Below are 7,577 nucleotides of genomic sequence, written 5' to 3'. Positions count from 1 at the left end.
AACTATACAGAGCTTGTATATGTGTATTACGATGCGGTCATCATTATTAGTATAGGTATCCTAATTGCAAAGAAAAGCTTGTCCTAATACATAACAAACACAATACAATAAGAAGGCTATGAATGATTTTAACCTATAAACTATAAACTACATAAAATGAATCTGTTATATTTTATAACTTCTCCCAATTCCGGAAGAGGAAAACACAACAAAGGATGCATATGACCTTAAGCGCGATTGTTTCGTAAAACATAAATATTAACTTTGTATAAAAAGTGACTTCCAAAAGGCTAGTAACTCATGTGGATGATTCATATAATCAGGAACATACTTTGTATGTACAAATATACGATGTCAATCAACCAAAGATGAACCGTATACGAAGCTGCGGGGACAAACCTGCAATCAAAATTTGAGCAATTAGAACAAATACTTGGATACCATATATCACCAACACGAACATAAAAGAGTGGTGACTTCAAACTGTTCAACTTAAAACAACCTAATTCAGGTTAAATAATAATAATGCTAACTTAAGAGAATAGGATACAGGTTAGTGTGTTAAGAGTAGATGTTGCCATAACCAAGTGTTTGTAACCTCGTACTTAGTTTTTTCTAATAAATTTTATCAATATTATAGTAATTACTTTTTTGATCATATCTTCGTATCTAATATATGTAACGTTTATACAATCCAAAAAGTAGACAAAATATATTAGTTATTAACCCAGTCTTTCATGACCCGTTAGCCACCCTGTCCTGCATACCCTCCTTCGTCATAAACTACAAAGTGCAAACAGAGTAAAAAGACAACAGTAAGTCTTATAATATTTTGCAGGTTGAGTATTTATACCATTTAGCCAAAGATTCAAAATTAAACCATATAAGGATACTTCATATATTTCTAAACAAAAGAGTAAATTCGTAAACTTTAAACTCACAGTACATGTGGACATCATAAGCGACCAGTTGAAAGTTTTTTGCAAGGTATTTCTCGTTTCTTATTGTGACACCACTTAACACACATCTTATGAGAAAATTGTAAAATTACAACATTTTAGTATACTGGCTTCTTCGTCAGTCATGATAAAACACGAACAAAAGTCATGCCACAACTTTTATAATTTTCGAGATACAATAAACAACCAATGCATGGTAATCTTATAGCTACTACCATGCTACAACACATTCGCTACTATAACAAAAATACATAATATATAAGCAAATGCATATCAAACGAACCCCCTTGATATAAACATAAGTATTTTCCTCGTGACACATTCACAGAATCATCGGCTCTTACATCATATTCTTCGGTTTCTTTGGTATCCATAATTGAAGCAGCAACACGACTGTTAGAAGCCATTTGAACAAACACTTTTAGATTCTCGAAATTACGCATATGGGTTAAAATTTGCCTTTGTGACCCAAATGGGTCATTTAACCTAACCTAAAATAAGCCCAAAATTTATTTGTGCCCCAAACGGGTCTGGGGTCCAAATGAACCATAAAACACTTTTAACTGTATAACTTTTGAACAACGATATTTCATTACCAAAATGATCAGTTTAAGTAAAATGATGTATGCAATGAAAAAAATCCTATAAACCAAACAATGTGGTATCAACATATAAAAGCTTGCAACAAATTTTAGCTGGAAATTACTCCAGTCAACATCGCATTGAACTAAATGTATGTTTAGCATCTATAAAGTACAAAAGGATTTATTTAATTACTTTCATGATTCAAACTGACTACCTAACAATGAATCAAACATCAAATTATATATGGTGATAGTAATCAAACCCAAAGCACATGTATATATGGTTCATTTGGCATTGATGTTGAGTTCGGTTTATACACAAATAAACCGAACTCAACATCAACACATGTATGTGAATATACACAGTTAGTGGCATGCGCATTAGTAACAGACGGTACTGGTAAAGTATCAATGCCAACAACGACATGACTCGATATATCCTAATATATATGAAATATGCACTAAAATATTTCACGTATATGGAAAATTAATAACAGACAAAAAAATCTATTAATCCTATCAATGGCAATACTGATTTCGTCGTGGACTCTGTAGACCAAATACCATATTAATCCATCTGATAAAGATAGTCAAGATCAATAAGGAATTTAAAACGCGAGATTATTAGATAAAAAATTATGAGAGTTTCAGGAAAATTGAAGTACTTGTAAACTTTTTGCAATCTCATAAAGACTTTTGGAAGAAAAGATTCTTTAATAGCATGAATATATGTGATCTGAGTCTGAAAAAAAAAAAACAAAATGAAATCTAATTAGCTTAATTTTCACATAAATGTATTCCCTTAAAATATTGGATTGAAGCACCAATTTTATAAATAAATGTATTTCAAGAACCAAATGGATCAATATACGTTAAGATGAAAGAATTGAAAGTTCTTACATATATCTCATTAAGAGGATAATGTTTCTTGAAATCATCAAGCACTCCAGGTTCATTTCAAGCCTGTAAAAGCCTGTGAACGCACCAAAAAGTATAGTATAGAGATTGCAAATCATCATAATAACAATCATTCATAATAACAACCAACACAAAAAGTCGCATCTTTGACTACTTCTCATTCATAATAACAATCATTAGCCACATAAACGCTGTTTTGGCAAATCATCATTTTCTAACAGATTATAAATCGAAGACAAATCTAATTTAAATAAACAAAAATACGAACATTGATTTGAAGTGGATTAAATGAAGAGTAACTTGAAGCCTTTATTAAAATCGCTTCAACCCTAGAATCGATTGAGAAGTATTATGCGCTGGATTAATCTGTTTACCTTTTCACATATATGGAAAATTAATAACAGATAAAAAAATCTATTAATCCTATCAATGGCAATACTGATTTCGGCGTGGACTCTGTAGACCAAATACCATATTAATCCATCTGATCAAGATAGTCAAGATCAATAAGGAATTTAAAACGCGAGATTATTAGATAAAAAAATTATGAGAGTTTCAGGAAAATTGAAGTACTTGTAAACTTTTTGCAATCTCATAAAGACTTTTGGAAGAAAAGATTCTTTAATAGCATGAATATATGTGATCTGAGTCTGAAAAAAAAAAACAAAATGAAATCTAATTAGCTTAATTTTCACATAAATGTATTCCCTTAAAATATTGGATTGAAGCACCAATTTTATAAATAAATGTATTTCAAGAACCAAATGGATCAATATACGTTAAGATGAAAGAATTGAAGGTTCTTACATATATCTCATTAAGAGGATAATGTTTCTTGAAATCATCAAGCACTCCAGGTTCATTTCAAGCCTGTAAAAGCCTGTGAACGCACCAAAAAGTATAGTATAGAGATTGGAAATCATCATAATAACAATCATTCATAATAACAACCAACACAAAAAGTCGCATCTTTGACTACTTCTCATTCATAAAAACAATCACTAGCCACATAAACGCTGTTTTGGCAAATCATCATTTTCTAACAGATTATAAATCGAAGATAAATCTAATTTAAATAAACAAAAATACGAACATTGATTTGAAGTGGATTAAATGAAGAGTAACTTGAAGCCTTTATTAAAATCGCTTCAACCCTAGAATCGATTGAGAAGTATTATGCTCTGGATTAATCTGTTTACCTTTTCACATATATGGAAAATTAATAACAGATAAAAAAATCTATTAATCCTATCAATGGCAATACTGATTTCGGCGTGGACTCTGTAGACCAAATACCATATTAATCCATCTGATCAAGATAGTCAAGATCAATAAGGAATTTAAAACGCGAGATTATTAGATAAAAAAATTATGAGAGTTTCAGGAAAATTGAAGTACTTGTAAACTTTTTGCAATCTCATAAAGACTTTTGGAAGAAAAGATTCTTTAATAGCATGAATATATGTGATCTGAGTCTGAAAAAAAAAACAAAATGAAATCTAATTAGCTTAATTTTCACATAAATGTATTCCCTTAAAATATTGGATTGAAGCACCAATTTTATAAATAAATGTATTTCAAGAACGAAATGGATCAATATACGTTAAGATGAAAGAATTGAAGGTTCTTACATATATCTCATTAAGAGGATAATGTTTCTTGAAATCATCAAGCACTCCAGGTTCATTTCAAGCCTGTAAAAGCCTGTGAACGCACCAAAAAGTATAGTATAGAGATTGCAAATCATCATAATAACAATCATTCTTAATAACAACCAACACAAAAAGTCGCATCTTTGACTACTTCTCATTCATAATAACAATCATTAGCCACATAAACGCTGTTTTGGCAAATCATCATTTTCTAACAGATTATAAATCGAAGATAAATCTAATTTAAATAAACAAAAATACGAACATTGATTTGAAGTGGATTAAATGAAGAGTAACTTGAAGCCTTTATTAAAATCGCTTCAACCCTAGAATCGATTGAGAAGTATTATGCGCTGGATTAATCTGTTTACCTTTTCCTTCGCCTATTAACGCATCAGAATTATAAATTTAATTCCTTACCTTTACAGAGTACAAACACAAACAATTTTTAAAAAGAATTAAACTGTGCACTGTTTTGTTAATAACATGGCCAATATCAGTATCAACATCAGTTCCAACATTTACTTTAAGAATTTTTGCACGCTCCACTAATTTTTCCTCCCTGAATCGACTCTGTAGACCAAATACCATATTAATCCATCTGATCAAGATAGTCAAGATCAATAAGGAATTTAAAACGCGAGATTATTAGATAAAAAAATTATGAGAGTTTCAGGAAAATTGAAGTACTTGTAAACTTTTTGCAATCTCATAAAGACTTTTGGAAGAAAAGATTCTTTAATAGCATGAATATATGTGATCTGAGTCTGAAAAAAAAAAAAACAAAATGAAATCTAATTAGCTTAATTTTCACATAAATGTATTCCCTTAAAATATTGGATTGAAGCACCAATTTTATAAATAAATGTATTTCAAGAACCAAATGGATCAATATACGTTAAGATGAAAGAATTGAAGGTTCTTACATATATCTCATTAAGAGGATAATGTTTCTTGAAATCATCAAGCACTCCAGGTTCATTTCAAGCCTGTAAAAGCCTGTGAACGCACCAAAAAGTATAGTATAGAGATTGGAAATCATCATAATAACAATCATTCATAATAACAACCAACACAAAAAGTCGCATCTTTGACTACTTCTCATTCATAATAACAATCACTAGCCACATAAACGCTGTTTTGGCAAATCATCATTTTCTAACAGATTATAAATCGAAGATAAATCTAATTTAAATAAACAAAAATACGAACATTGATTTGAAGTGGATTAAATGAAGAGTAACTTGAAGCCTTTATTAAAATCGCTTCAACCCTAGAATCGATTGAGAAGTATTATGCGCTGGATTAATCTGTTTACCTTTTCCTTCGCCTATTAACGCATCAGAATTATAAATTTAATTCCTTACCTTTACAGAGTACAAACACAAACAATTTTTAAAAAGAATTAAACTGTGCACTGTTTTGTTAATAACATGGCCAATATCAGTATCAACATCAGTTCCAACATTTACTTTAAGAATTTTTGCACGCTCCACTAATTTTTCCTCCCTGAATCAGACATCAATACAATGAATCGCCTTTGGTCAACCAAGTGGTAAACAAATAATCTCACCTTTAGGAAAAATTTGCCCATTCGGAAGTGGCTCACAACTGCATGATTGAAAACAGACATTGTGTGGATCAAGTGTTGATTTCATAGAGTAATATACAAATTATCGATACCAATAATAAATAACAAAAAACACATAATTCGTATCACTTACAGTTAGATAATCGAATTCACCATATTTAAGACAGCAATAGCAGGATTGAAGAAACCAAACAGTCAGGGTAAAATAAAAACCCTATCCGGTTACCAATAACGAAAAGCCCTAATTGAAGAAACCGAACAAACAGGGTCAAATAAAAACCCTATTTTCGTAATATAGAATCACCAAGGAGATTCGAATTGCAGAAAAGAAGAAACTGTAAGATCAGATCGCCAGTCACAATCGATGGAGAAAAGAAACGGCGTTGGTTTGTGCGATAGTCGATTCGAATCGCAAAAAAATGATGCAGCGGATTCGTGTGTGGCGGTTGAAACCCTAATAATGGGTTAAACTGAGGGAGACGATGAAACTGATGTAAATTCCTGCGTTTTCTAATCTGTGTTTCTCAGATCTACAAAATTACTGAATTTTTTAATTCAAAATTTGGAGAAAATTAGGATTAGTGGGGAGGAATATGGTGATGCCACGTGTCCGATTTAGGTATGAGATTTATATATATATATATATATATATATAAATATAATATATATAATATATATAATATATAATATATATAATATATAATATATAATATATAATATATATATATATATATATATATATATATATATATATATATATATATAAAAGAAAAGATTATTATGGGAGACGTCTCTAGACTCTAGTCCCAACATGTAATCATTTGTGGCATAATTTACAAAAAAGTTATGAATAGTAATCAGGGGCATCTTCGACTTTTCACTTTTTTTTTTTAATTTTAACTAAATTTCATTTTACCAACGCCCCCACACTTTTTTGAGAAATTCAAATCGACCCCCCAAACAGGGGGGTAAAGTGTCAAATAACCATTTTCATAAAAAAAAAACTTAAATAAACTCCACCCAAATATTCAACGGGTCATATCTTCTCGCTCGCAACGAGTTAAATTTTTCTGACACCATCGTTAAACTCGAAATAATTTTAGGAACACAATGTCACTAGCTATACGCAAAACGGACGCTTTTTAAAAAATGCTAAATATTTGGGGTACTTTTCATACACTTTGATTTTGCGTTAAATTTTTAAAAGTCGACAATTCCATAGCGAAACGTGGAGATGCACATATATTGTTAATTTAAAATAACATTTAAATCTCTCACGGGTTATACCTTTTAGTTCGACTCGAGTTGCGCTTCAACGATATCATCGTTAGCCACAAAATAATTTTACTAAACACAATAAAATACATTGAAAACCGAACCCCCGGCGCGAAGCGAGGGTTCGATAACTAGTTGAAATAAAAGAACGGATTGATATTTTGTAGAAAAAATAATTAGTGGCAACTTAATATGTTTATGGTCTCAAGTTTTTCGAGTTTTTATTAACTGTAAGTTGAGCTTCAAGAATTTCAATAAGGTGGTTGATGAAGGTGTCATCATTATACGCCCACGAATAAGAGTAAACAGGCATTAAGTGCTGAAATCGTTGCTACCTAATGTGACTACATACTTGGCATCCTGAAAGAATTTGGTCACCTCTTTATTACCAGTTGTACCTCGAACCAAAGTTTAAACCCTATTGAATGACTCAATTTACTTGTACAAAGAAATTCTTTGTATCCGTTACATTTTTAATGGTCTTATGTACTTATCCCAAATAAACTATTTTGTTTAGCCACCAACATTTCCGATGAAAGAGCAGTCAACAATCTCACTTTTTATTCCCGTCAAGTCGCCACAAGTCGCCACCATCATC

General features: G+C 30.8%; 2 long non-coding RNA genes across 5 annotated transcripts; both read right to left on the bottom strand.

Annotated features, from left to right (window-relative positions):
• Positions 1-1,089: 1,089 nt before the first annotated feature.
• LOC139840353 (uncharacterized) lies at positions 1,090-2,720 on the bottom strand. 2 transcript variants are annotated; one of them, XR_011757374.1, is made up of 3 exons: positions 2,444-2,720; positions 2,209-2,285; positions 1,090-1,352 (listed from the first exon to the last, which is right to left on the bottom strand). It is a non-coding gene; the product is annotated as an uncharacterized lncRNA (long non-coding RNA). The 2 variants fall into 2 exon arrangements; XR_011757375.1 differs by lacking the exon at positions 2,209-2,285.
• An 839-nt stretch (positions 2,721-3,559) lies between these two features.
• On the bottom strand, positions 3,560-6,223 carry LOC139840355 (uncharacterized). 3 transcript variants are annotated; one of them, XR_011757378.1, is made up of 5 exons: positions 5,838-6,223; positions 5,432-5,724; positions 5,040-5,112; positions 4,093-4,165; positions 3,560-3,615 (listed from the first exon to the last, which is right to left on the bottom strand). It is a non-coding gene; the product is annotated as an uncharacterized lncRNA (long non-coding RNA). The 3 variants fall into 3 exon arrangements; XR_011757376.1 differs by lacking the exon at positions 3,560-3,615 and adding an exon at positions 3,835-3,936; XR_011757377.1 differs by lacking the exons at positions 3,560-3,615; positions 4,093-4,165 and adding an exon at positions 4,779-4,880.
• Between the last annotated feature and the right edge of the window lie 1,354 nt (positions 6,224-7,577).

Source organism: Rutidosis leptorrhynchoides, chromosome 4 (genome assembly GCF_046630445.1).
Source record: "Rutidosis leptorrhynchoides isolate AG116_Rl617_1_P2 chromosome 4, CSIRO_AGI_Rlap_v1, whole genome shotgun sequence".
In the NCBI taxonomy this organism is placed as follows: domain Eukaryota; kingdom Viridiplantae; phylum Streptophyta; class Magnoliopsida; order Asterales; family Asteraceae; genus Rutidosis; species Rutidosis leptorrhynchoides.
Note: the sequence above shows the minus strand (reverse complement) of the source record. Positions and strands in the feature narration are given on the sequence as shown.